Here is an 18,901-nt window from a genome sequence, read left to right as displayed (position 1 = left end):
TGAGGTGCTACCTAGATTCACAGAATTTAACAGTATCTCACAAGGTGTGCTGACGAAACTCATGATGTCTACTAGAAGCACAACAAAATTGTTTAAGGATCTTTGGCCCATTCTTGGGCCGACTTTGCTGGAAATTGTTAACCTTTCTTTAAACTCTGGATCTGTTCCAAATTGTTTTAAATCTGCAGTGGTTGAACCACTACTCAAGAAATCTAATCTTGATCCTGGTGAATTGAAAAATTATAGGCCGATATCAAATCTGTCATTCTGCTCTAAAATTTTGGAAAAGGTGGTTTCACGGCAGCTTGTGGACTATCTTACTGAGAATGACCTTTTTGAGCCACTGCAGTCTGCTTTTAGAAGACATCACTCCACAGAAACAGCACTTATTAAAGTAGTTAATGATCTTCTGCGAGCAATGGACTCGGATACTACTACAGCATTGGTGTTGTTGGATCTCAGTGCTGCGTTTGACACAGTTGATCATCATATTCTACTTGATAGGCTAGAAAACTGTTTCAGGATTACTGGAACTGCTCTTGTGTGGCTGACGTCTTATCTGTCTGGTCGTTCCCATTGTGTTTTGTGCAATGAGACTACCTCTGACTTTAAGGGCATGAAGTTCGGGGTTCCGCAGGGATCCGTTCTGGGTCCCTTGCTTTTTTCCCTGTATATGGCACCCCTTGGGAACAGTTTGCAGCGTTTCGGGGTTGCTTTTCATTGTTATGCTGATGATACTCAGTTGTATATGCCGATAGCTGCTGGAAATCCTGTCCACATAAAATCTTTACAGGACTGTCTTGAAGCAGTGAGAAGTTGGATGTCTAGCAACTTTCTACTTTTGAACTCTGATAAGACTGAAATGATGGTTCTTGGCCCAGCAAGACATCAGCACCAATTTGATCAGCTGGCGCTTAGCCTAGGTTCATGTGTTATACATCATACTGACAAAGTGAGGAACCTTGGGGTAATCTTTGATCCTACGTTGTCCTTTGACCTCCACATTAGGGACATTACGAGGACTGCTTTCTTTCATCTGAGAAATATAGCAAAGATTCGCCCCATCCTGTCTATGGCTGATGCTGAGACTCTGATTCACGCATTTGTCTCTTCTAGATTGGATTATTGTAATGCTTTATTTTCTGGTCTGCCGCAGTCTAGCATTCGAGGACTTCAGTTGGTGCAGAATGCTGCTGCCAGAATTTTGACACAAAGTAGAAGGTTTGACCACATTACTCCCATTCTGGCATCCCTTCATTGGCTACCGGTTTCTGCCAGATTGGATTTTAAAGTTTTATTGTTGGTTTATAAAACTGTTCATGGACTGGCGCCTTCCTACTTGGCGGACTTGGTTAAGCCTACGTACCTGCGAGGCCTTTGCGTTCGCAGGGCGCAGGGCTTCTGTGTGTTCCGAGGATGAACAAAAAGTCTGTGGGGTATAGAGCCTTCTCCTACCGTGGTCCGACTCTTTGGAATGATCTACCTGCTGTTATTCGGCAGTCTGACACGGTGGAGATTTTTAAATCAAGACTGAAGACCCACTTTTTTAGACTGTCTTATCATTAATTTTTTAATGTTTGTGTTTGCTTTGTAATTTCTTTTTATTCTACTGTGTTTTATCTTTTAACTGTGCTTTTCTTGCTTTTAATTTTGAATTTAGATTAATTTGTGTTGTTGTGAATTATGTGAAGCGCCTTGGTGCGACTTTGTCGTGATTTGGCGCTATATAAATTAATAAATTAAATTAATTATTATAATTATATTTCAAGTAAGAAATATTCACAATACAGTGATCAAGGAAAGTAATTCAATATGTGTTTGAAGATAAGTAGATGTTACATTAATGCTGCTGTGAGAAGATGAACAAATATATCACAGTAGTGAAGCTATTTAAGAAAATTCGCAAGTTTAACATCAATGAGTAAAAAAGTGATGATTCTGAAGAAAGAATAAAGTGACATAGCAGGGTTTTTCTTGGCTTTTTTATTAGCAGCTGGGGCAGGCCAGGAAACACCCTCCAATCTACCCTACACATTATTATTATTATTATGTAGAAAATGTGTTCAAACATGGGTTTTAAAGTAGACCTGCTTTGAAATAAATATAGTCAGATCTTTGGACCAAAAAATGACTTGTATTTACACATAAGATCCTTCTGAATGTAGTCAAGTAAATCTGAAAGTCCAGATCTGTCATTCAACGGAGAAATCTTCTTTAAAAATGACAAATTTACAGCTAAAATTTGACCCTCCACAAAACTGTCATCAAATCCGGGACGTTGGCGTGACGTAAGAGAGAAGACACTATCCCAGCACACATTGCGCGCGCCAACTGTAATTTGTGGATTTACATCAGTTTGCATCTCTTACAAAAGCACCTTTTTATTGTCTTATACGGAAGGATCAACTTTTTTTAAAACTTCATATTGTCTTGCGGTAAGTTTGGTGAGTATACATTTCTTTTATTTTTTTTTTGCCTGAAAATTATTTTGGGGGACTTTTTCATACGCCCATTTGACTGAGTGGTGTCGCGAAGGAGGCACTCCATGCAAGCCAATATTTTCTCACGGGGCAGGGCTGGGGTCGGGGTTACCGCGACGACCCGCTCGCATGCTGCGCTAGAGAGCGGGCTGGCACAGTAAGGGTCGGGGAAGAATGTCGCCCACTGTCGATGTCGCCGCTGATCTGAGCATGCAGAGCTGTATCTTGCATTCATTGCAGCTTACTTTTGGATGTTGAAACCAAGATCTGCTGGTTCACCCCACACTTGTGCGCCTGGATCAGCGGCTTCCCCCCCCTCGCGGCTCAGGTTTGTGCTGGTAGGGTCTTAGCTGTGTGTCCACCACACGCACGCTGCTTCTCCACCTTGATCTCTGCCGTCATTTTCCTCATCAATTTCTCCAATATCACCATCATTTTGGTCACTATTTGAGCTATCTGAGCTACTGCTAAGATCATCAGGATCCTCTACGTTGACTTCCACGTCGAGATCGATCTCATTGTCCCACAATTCGGCGGTCATTTTCAAGCATTCGAATTGAGAAATAGCTAGTATTGCATTCACTCAACGCGCGGGATTGGACTGAAGGCGGTAGCACTCTGTCTTCTCTCTTACGTCACGGCAATGTCTCAGATGTACAAACAGTTTTTGCGGAGGGCCAAATTTTAGCTGCAAATTTGTCATTTTTAAACAAAGATTTCTCCACTGAATTACAAATTTGGGCTTGCAGATTTACTTTACTGCATTCACAAGGGTCTTATAAATACATATCAGCTGTTTCTTTCTGAGATCAGACGACATTTATTTCAAAGCAGGTCTACTTTAAGGAGTCCCTCCTGTCCTCGTCGTCCTTCGGGGGGGGATCCTGCTGTACAGGATGACCTTCTTGGGGTCATCAGGCAGTGGACAGATGATTTCATAGACGTCTTTCAGGACATCCAGGTTTTCCAGGACGTATTCAGGCAGTTTGGTCTGGAAAGGATACAAATAGATTAGAGTTAAAAAGTCCATCAGGCAACTTGTCAGAAGAGTTCTCACAGACACTCATTAAGTCTTTTTTTAATAACGTGGTGTTTTGTAAAGTCATTTCTTGATCACAGCTGCTCTGACTGATGAAGAAGGTAAAAGCAGATGGAATGTTTCAGAATGTCACTTACTTTGTATTTGTCCTGGAAAACCTTTGGTGGCGCCTTGGCCCACAGTCCACGGGGGAACATCTTCAGCAGCTCCTTCAGCTTCAGTTCCGGGCTGAGAGCTGCAGGGGAGGATGGAGGCCTGGAAGAGGAGGATTGGAAAGAATTCATCAGATGATTCTCTCTGTGATACTTTACCATCACTTCACTGTGTGCGACATGAGTTTCATCTCAGCTTTAATTCAACATTTCAACTATTTCACTCCATCACTGTTCCCTCTTCTTGTTCCCCACAGATGCTGATTTACCCTCAAACATCAGACCATCATCTGAACGTTTGTCCAAACTTGACATGTGGATGACAGTCAGCTTCGGGAGTTGCCCCTAAAGGGTTTGTTTTGGCAAAGGTCAAGGTCAATGGGGTAAAAGGTCAAAGTTTTGTGCACCAAACACAGCACACATTTGGAAGTGGATTCTGGAATTGCCCAGGTCAGATTAAATCGATGAAGGTGAAGGTCATTGTTGTCAAAAGTAAAAACAGTCTGATTTACATGAAACGTGGGACACATTTGGAGGTGCTTTTTGGAATTGACCAGAAAGTTTACATTTTCCTGACTTCCATCATTGGGACTGAGCTCATGTCTTCCCGTCATTGTTGGCTGACTCCTCCCAGGTCCTTTTGCTGATTTTTATCAAACTTGGCATGTTAATGAAAGCTGACCCTGAAACTGCCCTGAAATAATTAATTTTGTCAAAGGTCAAGGTAAAGGAATTTGATTTTCAAATCACAATCCATGCAACCAAAGTAGGGGTTGTGTCCAAATTCTTGCCGCTTCATTGGACCTGTTTCTTGTGGCTGTTGGACTGTCCCAGGGCTGTCCCTTATGGACAGGATTTCAAAGCTCAGTCAGAGATTAGAGAATGTCCAGTTTGGTGACCTCAGAATCACATCTCTGCTTTTTTTGCAGATGATGTGTTTCTGTTGGTGTCACCTCTGATGTGCACTGGGCATGTTTGAGGCCCAACATGAAGTGACTAGGATGACAATCAGCACCTCCAAATGGTCATGAGCTTTGGGTAGGGACTGAAAGAACAAGATCATGAATAAAAGGGAAAGGAGGTCCCTTTGTACGGTATTCCAGTCTTTAACAGTGAGAGAGACTTGGAGTAGAGCCATGATCTTTCAGACTGAAAGCATCCACTAAGGATGCCCCCTGGTCATCTCCACCATGAAGTCTTCCAAGAATGTGGGAGGAGGCCACAGGGAAGACCCAGAACACACTGGAGGGATTTTACCTCCCAGGTGGCTTGAGAAGACAAAGAGATTCTCCCGAAGGAGGTTAAAGGTCAGAACAGGGAAGTTTGGGTTGAGCTGCTTAGTCTGCTGACACATGACCCAGACCCAGATAACTGGCAAAAATGAATGAATGAATTTGTAGCAAATGTGAGTCAGACTCTGGAATTACCTTGCCTTGGTCAGCAAGAGGTCAATGATTTGGGTGAAGTTACGGTCAATAGGTCAAACGTCAGACTGCCGTAGCTGTTAATGTCTTCATGCCCACAATAAGTCCTCTTACTGAGTATAAAAAAAGACACAAGGAACCAATGGAAGTGTGTAAGTCCAACTCTAAATCACATCTTTCACTCACTGTGCTGAAGGCGGGCGTGAGGTCCTGCGTTCTGTCGGGACCATCCTTATGTCCCTCGTCATGATGACAGACATTCTGTCCACTGGGGTTGGACAGCCTGTGAGGAGTGTGAGGTTTGTCTGCAGAGAGAAAGAAAGACAAACAGTCTTCAGCTAAAGTCCAGGCCTGCTGAGACAGAGACGTGTGTCTGTCTCACTGCTACTGACTGTACAGATCTGCAGAAATCTGATCCATCAAACACAACAATAATTCAATTAAAGGTGGCAACATAATGAGACACTGACAAATGTCCACGTCTCTCGTGGATGCAGCAGTTGCACACAGACATTTCCTCAGGGTTAAAGCTGTATCAGGTAAATTTGGCTCAGGGTTGTTTTATGCAAAACACCAAACCAAAAGATTTACAGACTTTTCCAAACTGTCTGAAAATCTTTGTCATGGCTTTAATGTCATTATGTATTTATTCTAAGACAACGCTACACATGCAACATTCATACTGTATGAAAATTAAGAACAAGGACATGAAGAATGTTTTTTTTTTTTTCCTGAACAGGGGTTCGATCCTCAGAGTGACTGACTCAGGAACATCTTGACTGTCTGCTCATTTCTAATCCAGAAACGTCACTTATGGTTCAAATGGAAAGAAAAATGTATAATAAACAACAAGCGGCAGAAACAGCTGGAAAGGAGTTTGTTTTCAGATATGTTAATCTGTTTGTTTGTGAGATTACACACAACTTTTCAAGAAGTTTCCAGAATCATTCAACGAACGAGCCCCTCAGCGACAATCGATTTGTAATTTCTTTGTGCGCAGCAGCGACAGTAAAGCAAAAGGAGGATGAATTAACGCACAATCATTTTATAAGTTCTTCACACTTATCCTTTTGTCCTCAGGTCGTCACAGCAGATCCACAATGGAGCCGCATGTTGATTCAGTAAGTGTTTAATGCCACATGTCATGGAAAAAAGGCCGGGGTGGCCTTGAACCAACAACCCTACGCGCCGGAAACAAGTGCACAAACCGCTTGGCCACTTTCATTTTAAAGAGCATTTTTTGATGTTTACTGAGAAAAACATGCACACGTGTACATCCACAGAAAGTCTCTTCAGCTGACCAGACGTGTCTGATTGGACTTTCGCTGATTCTGTTCTGACATTAAGTCGGAACAGAATCAGAACTTTGAGCAGAACTTTGAGCAGAACTTTGAGCTTGCCCCGTACCGTTGCATTGTTCCCACTCCACAATGGAACAGTTAAAATCTTTTTTGGCCCAAGTGAAATGTTGAATCTAAAAACGAACCCACAGTTCCCCTTTAAAAGATTATATTCCAAAACCAAAATTTACCATTGAATACTCGTGGTGCAGCTGGCCTGACCCTCACATAGCTGTGGATCTGGTGTGATTTGTTCATCTCCTTGGACACCTGCTGAGGGCTTCTCACCTTGGCTGTCTGGGGCTCGGTGGAAGAAAAGCACATCATCTGCAAAAGAGTCAAAAACAAACATTGATATGTATAATCCACGACCATGACCAGCAGTAAAATATCAGTATTTGGTGTAATGATATGGATATTGGATGGTGTCATAATGGCACATATTGTTTTATCGGGGTAAGTTAAAAATCACAAACATTTATTTTCACATGTTGGCTGTAATCTTGACGTAAGACACCAGCTGCTGCATTCAGCATATCAAGTTAATTTGTCAAAATATTTCAGCTATTCTCCATAATTTTATGGTGCCAGCTGTTTATTTTTTGTTTTATTTTTACTTTGTTTTATAGATGTTGTGAAACAGAAGTTACAGTCCCAATTTCATCACTTTCCTCTATTTGAGGTTGGAACCTTCAGCATCTGCTGGTTAGTAAATAAATTGGAAATCTAATTTTGATGTGAAAAATATTCAACAGGCAGTAAGTATATAATACAGAAATATGTCCACCATTGGATACATGAAGGTTCTACAGTCAGTCTGTTTTGTCCATTCTTTGGTTTTACTTTCGGATCTCACAAGATTACTTGCTTAATGTGACGGAAGTCTGATTTCTTCAGTTTACGGCGAATCATCCCAACTTCCATCATCTAATAAAGACTTCAGCATTCAGAGGGGTCTGTCTGCCCCCCCTCGAGCCGGGGTCTCCGGCCTTGTGGGGCCCCAGAAACCAAATAAAATTTTCATTTACTGATACATTTTCAACATCTCCTGGAAGAACAAATCTCAAAATTAGTGCATATTTAAATGATTCTCGATTCATGCTTTCATTTGAACCGTCAATGATGATGTTGAAATAACAGAATATGATGTGGAAGTAGGACCTGGAATGATTTTCCTTTTAATTGTAAACCAAATTATGCATTAACTCAGAACAATTAAACTACATGAAATTCATGAAGACTGAAAAGACTGTTAAACCATGTCAAAAACCACAGCTAAAGATTGTAGAATATTTAAAAAAAAATCAGGGTAAAATATCAATAACATACCTAATAATAAAAAGCCACACATTCTTGTGTAAATTCCTGTAAATCCACTCAAAGCCACAGTCTTTTTTTCCCATGAAAAAAAGTCTACATTAATAAAAACTAATTTACATTGTTGTGTAAATTCATGTAGCCTAAATTCATTCAAAGCCACAATGTCTTTTTTCAATCAAAGAAAGTCTAGATTAATGAAAGAAAAAAGGCACATAATCTTTTCTGAAATCCTGTTTGAACAGCACAATGTTTATTTTCCAGACAGAGAAAAAAAATTCTTACAAGTTCGCTTTTCCCGTTTATCTTTCAGGTGTGTTGATGAAGCCAGCAACAATTCCACGGATTCTTGTCCTTATCAGACTTTTTCAAACCGTCTTTCTCGCCATCTTCGCTCTGTCTGATGTCACTCCGTGACACAGACATGCTGCAAAATTCTTCTTTTAAAAACTTGAAAGTTCTAAAAGTTTGCGATCTCCATATGCTACGTTTAGCTAGCTTCGTACAGGAGCCAAACAGCGTCACCGCAGCATCAACCAGTCCCACTTTACAACTGTCGTAACAGCCATGTTGTGAGTGGCATTAAACTCCGCGGATCCGAGGAAACCGATTTGTATCTGTAACACACAGATCAGTGTCCGCGGACTTATAAAACTTGCATGATGTCGTAAAAAAAGAGAATGCTTTGCGATAAGCATTTTAAAAACTCAGTAACGATCACAATTAAAGAGTACAACACTGACACTCCCGCACCCCTCCCCATGATGAAATCCACGGAAATCCGCGGATCCGCGGAGTTTTCGCATCCCTGAGCTCAGCAGAAAAGATGCTCTGAAAACCCAACCAGTCGCCCAACTTCGAATCCTTGTGGAAGGAGCCATTCACATACTGAAGGAGTATCACATCTGGGAGCACAATCTTCCTCTGACCATGTCTGGGAATGCGTTCTTCCCTCTGAACTTGTCTGGGGACACACTTTTCCCTCTAATCATGTCTGGGAACACACTCTCCCTCTGAAAGTGTCTGGGAAGGCATTCTTCCCTCTGAACTTGTCTGGGGACACGCTTTTCCCTCTAACCATGTCTGGGAACACACTCTCCCTCTGAAAGTGTCTGGGAACGCGCTCTTCGTCTGACCATGTCTGGGAACGCGTTCTTCCCTCTGACCATGTCTGGGAACGCGCTCTTCCCTCTAAGCTTGTCTGGGGAGATGCTCTTCCCTCTAACCGTGTCTGGGAACGCGCTCTCCCTCTGAACATGTCTGGGAACGCGCTCTTCCATCTAACCGTGTCTGGGAACGCGCTCTCCCTCTGACCGTGTCTGGGAATGCGCTCTCCCTCTGACCGTGTCTGGGAACGTGCTCTCCCTGACCGTGTCTGGGAACGCGACCCCCACGAATATGTAGCGTCTGATCACGCCTGGTGTGAACGCGGCATAAGACGTAGCAAAGGTGAGTTAGCCATTTGGTGTTTTTGGTTCTAGAGTGGGAAAATACTTACTTACTTGGGTAGAAAATGTCAGTGTGTTATGTCTTGCTGTTTAATTGCTGCACACATTTATCTCTGACACGAAAATTTGCCAGTTGTGGATCACTGAAGCAGCAGCCTCGTGTCAGTACTTGTGAGCCATGTGTACTTTGGAGGTCATCTCAACATCACAAATGGGCATGAATGTGGGGGCTTTTACTTTTTAATTCGGGAGAAATCTCACCTCCACACTTCATTTTTTGCTCGTAAAAACGTATAACAGTGCCTTTCGAAACTAAGTAAATTCTCATTTAATAAGTATAATTTATATCATTTTGTGTTCAAAACACATTCTCGGGCACAGTGTGTATCATTCTGCATTAGAAGGGCTCCAGCCAGATGCCAGGAATGCCCCCAAAGTGACACAGAGTGTTGTGATCCAGAACAGGCAAAGTGATCCATTTCCAGCAAATATTTGCACCACACATAATGTGGCTTCACACTTTAAGTAGAAGGGCTACCCCATCCAGACTTTTCAGCTCGATAACATCCAAATACCCAATACAACAATACACAATAAAGGACATTCAGTTGCATTATGGCTCCGTATAGCGGGACTTTAAAAAAGGTGATCCGGAACTGGGCAACCGTCTGTACTGTGGATACACTTATACTGTACTATGGACTTCTGCAATTCATAAACTAAAGACTCGTGAATTTAGGGTCAATACTTTAAACCGCATTGTTTCATGCGCCTCCTGATGGTCCTCTTTGACACTCAAAACATCGCTGCAATTTGACCAGCTGGCGAGTCACAAAGAACTCGATGCTCCTGGAGTGCACTCGGTATCAAACGGCAAACGCCCCTCTCCATGTGTGTTTTGGGCCTGTTGCGCCCTGGCACCACTTCTTCTCAGTTTACAGTCACTCTGCGGTTGGAAAGTGCAGAAAAAGTCCAACAACTTTAATAAGCCAGTTTCGAGTTTTCAGCGCCGAAGTGGCTGCTGGGTAAGTTCAAAGGTCAATGCATATAAACAAAGCGCGTTCCTACAATCATGGCGGCGAGTTATGGACAAGTTTGTCTGTGGAAATGGGAATGATCACAACAGTTCCTTCGTGAAAGGGGCTTACCAGTGACGGGGAGAGTGGAGGAGCTTCGAGCTCTAGTCTACGGTGCTCAGTTTTTGTGATATAACCGAGATTCTGGGTGGGGTATGGGTGTGCATCTGTTGGGCTGCCATCTGGAAAGTGTACAGAACACACCCTGGAGAAATGTCTTGGCATCCAGTTTTTTCTAGTCCTTTCATCTTTCCTATTAAGTAGTCGAATCCAGTGTCTTCGAGCTTTTGGGTCCTTCCTCTCGGTGGGAAAGGGATACAACAAAAAAGGGGGCGAGCAAACACAGCTTCCACATCCCTTATTTGTTCCTGGATGAAGAGCACATGGATCTGATTTCCATTTGTTCAGCTTGTAGTCCCCATTGCCACATCCTTTAACGGCACAAATTGTCATATCTGGTGGAGGAAAAAAAGTGAAAAATATTAGACTTTTTTTGAACATCAAAGAATTTCTTTTTCATAGTCAAGTGGAACCTCAAGGGATAAACTAGTCACACGTGGCTATGGGTCAACCGAAAATTACAAAATGCAGCATCGCAAATTCCAATTACAGATGTCTATTGGAATTCTTTGAAATGTTATCAAAATAAAATGATCTGACAAAGGCTGCAGGCCATAACATGATCAAAATAAAATACTGACATCTGCAATAGGAGTGTGCAATGCTACATTTTGTAATTTTGAGTTTACTGCTTCTTCACCTGCACCTCAAGTAAGTTTTTTGGGGGGGGTGCGTTGCTCCTTCCTCTTTCTGTATGGGTCCACGTAACCCTTTCCTTTAAATCAACCCTACATTTATTGTCAGTCCATCCCAGCAAATAGATCAGGATTGGAAAATTTTAAAGCCTTCTAGTTCTGAAGGTGAAAGACTTATTACTTTAATGGCACAATGTTACAAATGAGACTCTCAATGATTTGAAAATACAAGATCCTTTGATTTCACTCATTTGCTTCTTTTAGATAAACAAAAATAAGAAGAAAGCTAAGTTTATGCTAACCCAGTATGTTGTTTGCATAAGTGAAAAGCTGATACATACAAAGAGAAAAAAACCATGCCATATTTAGTAACGCTAAACATAAATATATACAACAGTTTAGCTGTTCTTCGGAGAGCATGATAACTACAGACTTTCACAACAAAGAACAGGCTTTGCACAGTCAAGTGATCACAGCCTGATCATTTTGCTGCTTTCGAACGGAGCCGACGTGGTACAACTACTGACTTTAGAAATGTTTACATACCGTTTTCTGTCTATAGTGTGACTTCTTTCGGCTCTTTAAACTGTTTTGTCGCTTCAAAAACACTGTCTACTTACCAAAGTGAACGACGTCGGCAGTCTGTTTATATGCACTGACCTGTGAACCGGAAGTGTTAGGAGGTGCGCACATGCGCACTGACGAAACTGGCTTATAAATTCCTCCGTTTTATCTGATGCATGCTCTGGGTTGGCAGGTCCTGCTTCCACATCCTCTGTTAAAATATCTCTCACCAACTCCAGACAAAGTTCACGGAGGTCCTCCATTGCCTCTCCCCAGGCAGCTACTTCAGACCAAAACAATGGATCAGAGTAGATTAGCGTTAGCCCCGCCCACTGACTTTGATGGCCGAGTTTGACAGATAAAATCAATTCATGATGCACTGCAACACAAGGACCATGAAATAATTCATTAAATAGTGAAATAATTATATATGTTTTTGACCATGAAATAATTAAATCGTGAAATAATTATTTATGTATTTAATTCCAATTTTAATTAATTAATGGCACATTTAAGTAGTTAATGACACATTTAAATAATTATTTAATGATGTATTATTTATTTAATTTAGGCACTTTTACTCCTCCAATTTTAATTGACACATTTAATTAATTAATGGCACATTTAAGTAATTATGCTCCAGTTTAAATTAACGACAAATTTAAGTAACTATTCTCCATTTAAATTAATTAATGACACAATTAATTAATGACACCTAAGTAATTATTTAATGATGTATTTATTTAATTAATGATGCATTTAATTAATTATTGACACATTCAAGTAATTATTTAATGACATATTTATTTATTTGATTTTGGCACTCTTATTCCTCCATAATATCCACCCGCAGCCAGACTTGTAAATAATGCCAGACACCCCCACTTATCCTGCCCTTCCCTGCTCCCACAAAGTACAGACTGAAAGGTACTGTACATCTGCATGCCTGCACAGCCCCATTCCACTATATTATTTGACAGTAAACATAGTTTTGTCCATTTGTTTATTTCACTCCTTTACTTCTTACAGAAGTATTTCTCCTTTTCTTTTATTGTTGTTTATGCATCAGTGACACCAAATCAATTTTTTTGTATGTGAGAACTTACAATACATTTGTTTCTGATTCTGATGGATTTCAACCAGGGTCCAGCCTGAGAATGCATGATGATTGACATTTTATAAATAAAAGTATGACTTTGAGATAAAATCACCCTCTAAATCTTACAATCAGCCACAGTATTTTTTATGTACCTTGCTTAAACGGAAGAATAAACTGAGTCCTGAGTGGAAACATTCAGTAGATGTTGTAGTCTTGCAGCCATGCATCTCCTGCTGCCAATTACAGCCTCTTTGGCTGAATCATTAGAGTAATTTAGGCACAAAGTGCTCTCTGCTTTGTTTCCAAGAGTCAAACTGTGCCACCATTTCCCCCCCGGCATCGGACCAGAGCGCTCAGCATTTTCACAGTCGATACAAATGATCATCTTCACTTTCTCTGTGACAGCACTGGGCTTTGAAGTTCTCTCCACTCAGGTGCAGTAGGTGTCAGCGGACCTCCATCCTGCTAACTAAAAATGCTTTATGTGCTTTCACAGATGTGACCACATTAGATCATTTCTTATTATTTAATTGCCCTGCACACTGGTGAAGTGGCAAAGCAGTGTTTGTTTCACTGCTGTGTGTCTGTGTATCTGTGGACTACACAATATACAAATAATGAATGTTTATAAGTTCAATGGAACGAATATTTAATTCGGTGAAAGCTGGAACATACCATTCAACGAGGTGAAAGCCTCATTGAATGGTATGTCCCAGCTGGTATGTATGGTATGTTACAGTTTTCACCTTATGAAATATTCACCATTGAAAGAATGTAAAAACATTCATTATTTGTTTTATATAATGGCTAAAATAGATCCTGGTCATTTGATATTTTAGTAATTTATAAACAACAGAAAAGGGACTTAGATTTTGGTGTTCCACTGCTGCTAAAGTCCAAATTGTGACTTGTAGTCCAGTGACACTGACTTCGGACTTCCATTAAAAAAGGAAAAAAAAAAGACTTTGTGTAGTCTCAGTCCAGCCAAAAATCACGTCAGCTTTTCATCCGAACGGCTCTTCATGCATCCAGACGGCTTACAGCAGAGTGGATTTTGTGTGTGTGTGTGTGTGTGTGTGTGTGTGTGTGTGTGTGTGTGTGTGTGTGTGTGTGTGTGTGTGTGTTACAAGAATTACCAGCGTCAGTTAGCTCAATCATATCATCGTGTCATTGTCCCCCCCACGCGTGCACGCACACACACGCAACCAGGTCAGCTCTTGTGCACGCATGTACCACCAAAAAAAGACTGTGTACATCCTCAGTGCAGCGAAAAAAAAAAATCACGTCAGAAATTAGTCCAGCTTTTCATTCTAACTTCCTGCCAACAGCCTCCAGACAGCACAGTGGATTTGTTTTGTGTGTGCGTGCATGCGCACGCATGTGTAGGCACGCGCGTGCATGTGCGGGTGTGTGCATATGCGAGTGTGTGCGTGTGTATGTGTGTGTGTGTGTGTGTGTGTGTGTGTGTGTGCACACGTGTGCAGAGTGCAATGGTACCAAACGTATGGAACCAAATTTGCACTCTAAATGCAATGCAACAGAAATGGGACGAATAATCCATGTCATGTGACATACAAAGCACCAATGAAATGACAAGGATCCACTCAGCTGTTTAATTCAAACTATACCACGGTGGTCCTCCTCTATTAAGGCCACCTGAACTGTCGACTAAAACTGGCCACATCAGAGGGGTGGCCTTGTTGAGGGGGAGACAAAATCCAGCATGTGTACAGTACAGTACGCGATGGCTACAAGCATGAAGTATGGGGGATTTACTGACTACTGTACAGTCAGAGAAAAACCATGTCTTCCACTCAATCTAAGTTCAAAACATCACAGCACAAAAATTGTATCTTTTAAAGTCACAAAAATTATGTAAACTCAAAACAATATCCACAAAACAGTTAAGCACATAAAATCTTTAACGTGGCTGGCAACATCTGATACCTTGGAAACATCATCCATTACCATCAACATATGATGCAAGAGCTTCTTCCTGCAGTGCATCTTGAGCGTATGTATGAATGTTGATCTGCGTTTTACCAACACTGAAACCAACAGCTAACTTTCAGGAACCTTCTCCTTTCTCAGTCAAATGAATGACTTTCACCTTTTCTTCTAATGTTAAAACTTTTCTTTACCGATATGCAGAAGAGAGAATAATACCCCACCTCTTGTCAAAAGTTTGATGGATGATGTCACAGCCAATCAGAATCGACTGTCACTAAGCCCTGCCCCTAACCCCTCCCCTAATCCTGCCCCATGATGTGTCACAGTCAATCAGAATAGACTAAGTCACTAAGCCCCGCCCCCAACCCCTCCCTAATCCCGCCCCTATAATGTGTCACAGCCAATCAGCGTGAGCCCGCCCTTAACCCCTCCCCTAATCCCGCCCCTATGACATCACAGCCAATCAGCGTGAGCCCGCTTCCGGAGTCCCGTTCATCCATAATTAGTTCAAACAGGTGTCATATCACCCTAATTTGCATTGAATGCTGGTCTGAGCATGGATGGGCATGTCTGCCCAATTTGCATCGACTGGGGTTCACCCCTTCCATGAGTCTCTGATGCTATAATATTATATATAAAATAAAGATTGATAAAATGTAATTATTTAATTCATTAAACAATTGTTTAGTCTGGGAGCCCTGTGGGATTAACCCTTTAAAAAACAGTTCTGACAGAAACGCTCATTGCAGGTGATGTGTGCACGCACTGCACGCGTGTGTGTGTGTGTGTGTGTGTGCGTCTCCCTTTAAAGCTGGTGCTAAGGTGGAATATCTCGCTTTTCAAACCACGATGGCCCGACGTGTTTTAACTTCGCGCTGCATAGCCGAAACTCCGGTAAATACAACGGTCTCTAACAATGGAGCAGCACCTAAGAATGTAAAATTATACATAAATCGTGCAAAACCGCCTCTACGCTCGACCACCTGGCTAGGGTAGTGAATTTTGAGTCAAGAGCCTGTCTGGGGTATATTTTCGAAGCGTATAAAGCAACCCTGAGTTTTTACATGTTACCCTCGATTGAGCCCCACACCCCGAAAGTGACTTTGTGCACATAGTTGTAAAACAGCTAACTGATCATCTGCAGAGGAATGGTCTATTTGAAGAGTTTCAGTCAGGTTTTAGAATTCATCATAGTACAGAAACAGCATTAGTGAAGGTTACAAATGATCTTCTTATGGCCTCGGACAGTGGACTCATCTCTGTGCTTGTTCTGTTAGACCTCAGTGCTGCTTTTGATACTGTTGACCATAAAATTTTATTACAGAGATTAGAGCATGCCATAGGTATTAAAGGCACTGCGCTGCGGTGGTTTGAATCATATTTGTCTAATAGATTACAATTTGTTCATGTAAATGGGGAATCTTCTTCACAGACTAAAGTTAATTATGGAGTTCCACAAGGTTCTGTGCTAGGACCAATTTTATTCACTTTATACATGCTTCCCTTAGGCAGTATTATTAGACGGTATTGCTTAAATTTTCATTGTTACGCAGATGATACCCAGCTTTATCTATCCATGAAGCCAGAGGACACACACCAATTAGCTAAACTGCAGGATTGTCTTACAGACATAAAGACATGGATGACCTCTAATTTCCTGCTTTTAAACTCAGATAAAACTGAAGTTATTGTACTTGGCCCCACAAATCTTAGAAACATGGTGTCTAACCAGATCCTTACTCTGGATGGCATTACCCTGACCTCTAGTAATACTGTGAGAAATCTTGGAGTCATTTTTGATCAGGATATGTCATTCAAAGCGCATATTAAACAAATATGTAGGACTGCTTTTTTTGCATTTATGCAATATCTCTAAAATTAGAAAGGTCTTGTCTCAGAGTGATGCTGAAAAACTAATTCATGCATTTATTTCCTCTAGGCTGGACTATTGTAATTCATTATTATCAGGTTGTCCTAAAAGTTCCCTAAAAAGCCTTCAGTTAATTCAAAATGCTGCAGCTAGAGTACTAATGGGGACTAGAAGGAGAGAGCATATCTCACCCATATTGGCCTCTCTTCATTGGCTTCCTGTTAATTCTAGAATAGAATTTAAAATTCTCCTTCTTACTTATAAGGTTTTGAATAATCAGGTCCCATCTTATCTTAGGGACCTCGTAGTACCATATCACCCCAATAGAGCGCTTCGCTCTCAGACTGCAGGCTTACTTGTAGTTCCTAGGGTTTGTAAGAGTAGAATGGGAGGCAGAGCCTTCAGCTTTCAGGCTCCTCTCCTGTGGAACCAGCTCCCAATTCAGATCAGGGAGACAGACACCCTCTCTACTTTTAAGATTAGGCTTAAAACTTTCCTTTTTGCTAAAGCTTATAGTTAGGGCTGGATCAGGTGACCCTGAACCATCCCTTAGTTATGCTGCTATAGACGTAGACTGCTGGGGGGTTCCCATGATGCACTGTTTCTTTCTCTTTTTGCTCTGTATGCACCACTCTGCATTTAATCATTAGTGATCGATCTCTGCTCCCCTCCACAGCATGTCTTTTTCCTGGTTCTCTCCCTCAGCCCCAACCAGTCCCAGCAGAAGACTGCCCCTCCCTGAGCCTGGTTCTGCTGGAGGTTTCTTCCTGTTAAAAGGGAGTTTTTCCTTCCCACTGTAGCCAAGTGCTTGCTCACAGGGGGTCGTTTTGACCGTTGGGGTTTTACATAATTATTGTATGGCCTTGCCTTACAATATAAAGCGCCTTGGAGCAACTGTTTGTTGTGATTTGGCGCTATATAAAAAAAAAATTGATTGATTGATTGATTGATATGACTGGAGCGTTATGTCCACCGTGGTCGCTGCTTATTTGCAAGGGGATGTTTTAGCGGATCCTCAGACAATCCATGCTGAGAACAAAAAACATTTTCAGATTACATGGACCGGTTACGCCAGCTCTCTGTATAAAGTGACCTTCGATAGATATCCTGCTGGGATACCCACTGCGGCCAGGATGACCTTGGAACACATCCACAGTAATCAGCGGGCCGTTGTAGAAGCCCTGGTACCGACGTGGGAAAAAATGTTTTCGGCATATGGGAACAGAATCAGTGGGCTTTTTAGGCACTGACTGGAATATAAAGACATTATCGGAGTCAGAAGAAACCTGACCCCTTTCTTTTGTTAAGGGGAATCTGACCACTCCCACCCCGCCCGACTATATATATTCATCAGCGGGCCAGGATGTGCTACCATTCGACAACCGACATCATGACTCAAGCTTTCACATCAGCTCACATTCCTCCAGCTTCACCCCCGCCAGAGAAGGACGTCGATCGTGAGGGTCATTACACCGGCTACGAGGAAGAAGGCTGCTCGCAGGACCTCTTCACCTCACCACCAGAATCCTGGCCGGGTTACCGAGATTTTTCCTCGGCTGAAGCATCGGTGATGTGGGCCGAAGAAGCCCAAGGGGTGTACCCTTGGTCACCATCTGTAATTTTAGACGACGGACCAGGATCACCCCCCAGTGTTTATGTCGGGGGTCAACCTACGGCTCCGGCGGAGGTCTGGGGTGAAACATCCCTCCCACCCCACCTGATACAAGAAGCGCTGTGTGGCGAGACGTGCGTCACACCAGTCATCAGTGACCAGCCGGACGGACTTCTCTCCGACGAATTTTTGAGAACAACTAAACTGGCCGTCATCCATCTGCTGGCTGGCATGATTGCGAATTGTAGAAAGGAACTCTGTTATGGCTGTCAGGTCAACCATCCGAATCAGATGCAGCACGCCTGGAAGAGGTATCTGAATTCTTTTACCCAATCAATTTCCATCGTGTGATAAAAAGCCTCTGGACGGAGCGGTTTATTCCTGCAGTGCTCAAATTGCTGGCGAGCCATTACATATTTCCCTCACCGGCGAGAGTCCAAGGTGTGGCTGAAAACATCTTGAACGAGCTGAAACACTGTATATATATATATATATATATATATATATATATATATATATATATATATATATATATATCTGTGTCAACGTTCAATTTATCATGGGAAATTATCTGATTAATCTGTGTCGAGGTGTAAGGGATCGTCATGTCATTCGTGAACTGTCGCATCTTTTAATTCAGGCTGTCACATGCAGGCTGAACAATATTACAATGCCTTCTGTATTGGAAAGGGTGCTGGACTCTGTTAAAAATCAGGCCCCTCCAAAGTTTTGGGAGGAAAACGTGCTAAGAACCGTTTCGCAAATAGCGAATAAC

General features: G+C 42.0%; 1 long non-coding RNA gene across 1 annotated transcript; it reads right to left on the bottom strand.

The window, feature by feature from the left end:
• Positions 1 to 374: 374 nt before the first annotated feature.
• Positions 375 to 18,561, bottom strand: LOC117528596. Its single transcript, XR_004565828.1, has 3 exons — positions 18,427 to 18,561; positions 8,096 to 8,100; positions 375 to 385 (listed from the first exon to the last, which is right to left on the bottom strand). It is a non-coding gene; the product is annotated as an uncharacterized LOC117528596 (long non-coding RNA).
• Positions 18,562 to 18,901: the final 340 nt, after the last annotated feature.

This window comes from Thalassophryne amazonica, chromosome 16, assembly GCF_902500255.1.
Source record: "Thalassophryne amazonica chromosome 16, fThaAma1.1, whole genome shotgun sequence".
Classification (NCBI taxonomy): domain Eukaryota; kingdom Metazoa; phylum Chordata; class Actinopteri; order Batrachoidiformes; family Batrachoididae; genus Thalassophryne; species Thalassophryne amazonica.
This window is presented reverse-complemented; position numbering and strand designations above follow the sequence as displayed.